We start from the raw sequence: 2,858 nt of genomic DNA, 5'->3' as shown, positions 1-2,858 counted from the left end.
GACGAGAGTAGGATCGCACTGGCTCCGCCCGGGCTTGGCGTGAGGGGGAGGGGAAAGGGGAAGACTTCCCTCCTCCCTCCTTCTCCCCCCCCTCCCCCGCACCTTGCTGACCCGGATCGTTTCACCTGCCCCGCACTACAGCAGCTACCACAGGCTAGGGCACAGAGCCGCTGCTCCAGATGTGTAGTCACCTATTTTCCATACACTGATCATTCCTTGAAAGAAAGAACTTGGCTTTTTGTGCCTAGAACGCAACAAGTGCTTAGCGAATGCTACTGGATGGACGGACGGATGGATGGGGGGGGGGGGGGGGGAATGGACGGAGGGTGCGTGAATGAATGAATGAAAATACATCATCCCCTTCTCTATCTGAAAACAACCGCCAGCAGCCTCGGAAGAACCCCACCTCCACACCTCAGGCAAACTAGGTGTCTACAATTTATACCTGTTGTTCCTGTTCCCGCCTTCTGACCCAGCTGAATTTACCTAATCCCTCTTGCACCTTGTTCTGTCACTTTCAAGCCTGTCCTGCTCTTTGTGACCCCATTTAGGCTTTTCTTGGCGGGGACACTGAAGTATCCCCTATTTGATTCCACACTCCCTTCTTGCATGGTAGGTAACCCCTTCGTCTTGCTATCCAAATGACTGATACACTTACACATATGCACCTATGGATATGTATATGTATATATACATATATATATATATATATAATATTGCATATAAATGTGTGTATAGAAATATGATATAACTTAAAGATCCTTTAACTGGATTTGTAGATAAACCTGGTTTGATCATTTGTAGAGGAGCAAAGTAGAAGAAGAAGAGCATTTTTAGCAGCACTTATATCTAGTTTTCCCCCCAAATTAACCTCCCCATTCTCCCCGGGAGGAGCAAGTCTAGGCTGCCTTTGCTCAGTTCCTGGGAAACTAGGGAAATGTGTGTCTCCACAATCCTGGTTTCATATACAGAAACCAACAGTCCACTTCCCATCTACCTCCTACTTGTAATCCCACAGAACTGGCTGATAGCCTGCAGGTTGCCTTCTCTTGCCAACAGTGAGCATTTTATTAAGCACCACTACTTTGAGACACGGCTGCTAAGTCAGAGCTTCCTCACACCTTCCTTTTCTCTTGCCCCTCCTGGCATAGGGGGTTTCTTAGCACCATGTTGATTATCAACTCAGAGTCCTCATTTCAAAGAGCAATTATGAATTATATAGCCTTATACTGGAAATAGAGGACACCTTGGTACTGACTTAGCCCTGACTCTCACCAACTAGCTGTATGACTTTGGTTTTCACTCTTTCCTTGGACCTCAGTTTCCTCATCTGAAAATCTGTCCCCATCAAGTGCTACCATTTCTTGTGAAATTCTTGGTCCAGACAATCCAGATTTGAAATCAGATTGTGTTCCCCAACCTCCTCACTTACTTGGATTACATCATCTGAATTCCTTTTTATGTCTGATAGTCTGTGGTTTGGGTTCTATGATCATTGCCTCAGAAAACATTTTGTGCATAGAAACATCGTCATATATCGTGTCTGATTAACAGTCAGAGCAGCTTCCAAAAGTTTGTTTAATCAGAATTCTTCATAACTTCCTAACTCTTCCTAACTCATGTCTCCATATTCTCTCCTTTGACAGTCTCATCTCTCCTGCCCACATTTAGCACCACCTTTACATGAATGATGCCCAAGTCAATATTTCCCATCCTGTTCTGCCTCCAGAGCTTCAGGCTCCTTTCTCTAGCAGCCTGCTGCTCCACCTCAATATGCCTCAGATTAAACTCATCTAAAACTTCTACATGTCGAAACCTCTCCCTATATCTTGTCTGTTTCAGTTGATGGTACCACAGGTTTCCTAATCACTTGGATTTCAAATGAATAGAGTGTAATCCATGGACTCTTTTTTCTGCATTTCAATACTAATCTCCACCATCTAATCCTTGTAAGCTTGGGCAGCTCATTTAATCCCTCTAGGTCTGAGTCTCTTTTTCTCCCAAAGGGGAATATCTGCAGAATCCTTTCTCTTTAGATTAAGAAGGGGCTTAAATGACAAAGTGTGTTGAAACAACTGTACACATTTTAGAGCACTATGTAGAGCCAAGCCACTGTGGTCTTCCACTCTTCCCACTTAGTGCCTTAGCCACCACAATTAATTGATTGCCAAATTCTCTCAATTATGATTCCAACAATATTGCTAACATTCCTCTTTTCCAGTCTCATCACACACACCATTTAACCCTCATCACCTTTTAACTGAATTAATCTCTCCTAATCGGTCTCTCTACCTCCAATCTCATCTCTCTCCAGTCCATTCTTCACACCGATACCCAAACAGTATTACTAATGTACTGCTCTGATTGTGTCAAAAGCCTACTGAGACAGTAGTGGCTCTCTATTGCCTAGGGAAAAAGGTATAAAGTCCTTGACCTGGCACATTGAGGGCAGGAACAGTGGTTTTGTTTTCTTTGAATCTCCATCGATTAAACTTAGTGTCTGGCATAGTAAATGCTTAATAAATGCTCTGTCTCTTCTATTGATGAATTAGCTGTCTTGGAAGCCATTGGATAAACTGGAATAACCTTGTACAGGAAATCTGTTTAAAGCCTTCAGCAAGCTTCTGAAAAGAAATCATTTTGGAGGTATAGTGGATGAAGTGTCTGCTTGTTTATTTTAATTGGCTATGGCGCCAGAATTGTGTGTACATATGAGATTCTCTAGTGGAGAAACTCATACTTTTTCTTTTCTGGGGATGACCAAGAAAGAACTGCCACCAGCTAGGGAGAGGTTAGAGCTACTGTATCTTCCTACCTGGAATATCATGTATCCCATGACCAACGTGGTCCTGTTGATT

Source organism: Sarcophilus harrisii, chromosome X (genome assembly GCF_902635505.1).
Source record: "Sarcophilus harrisii chromosome X, mSarHar1.11, whole genome shotgun sequence".
In the NCBI taxonomy this organism is placed as follows: domain Eukaryota; kingdom Metazoa; phylum Chordata; class Mammalia; order Dasyuromorphia; family Dasyuridae; genus Sarcophilus; species Sarcophilus harrisii.
This window is presented reverse-complemented; position numbering follows the sequence as displayed.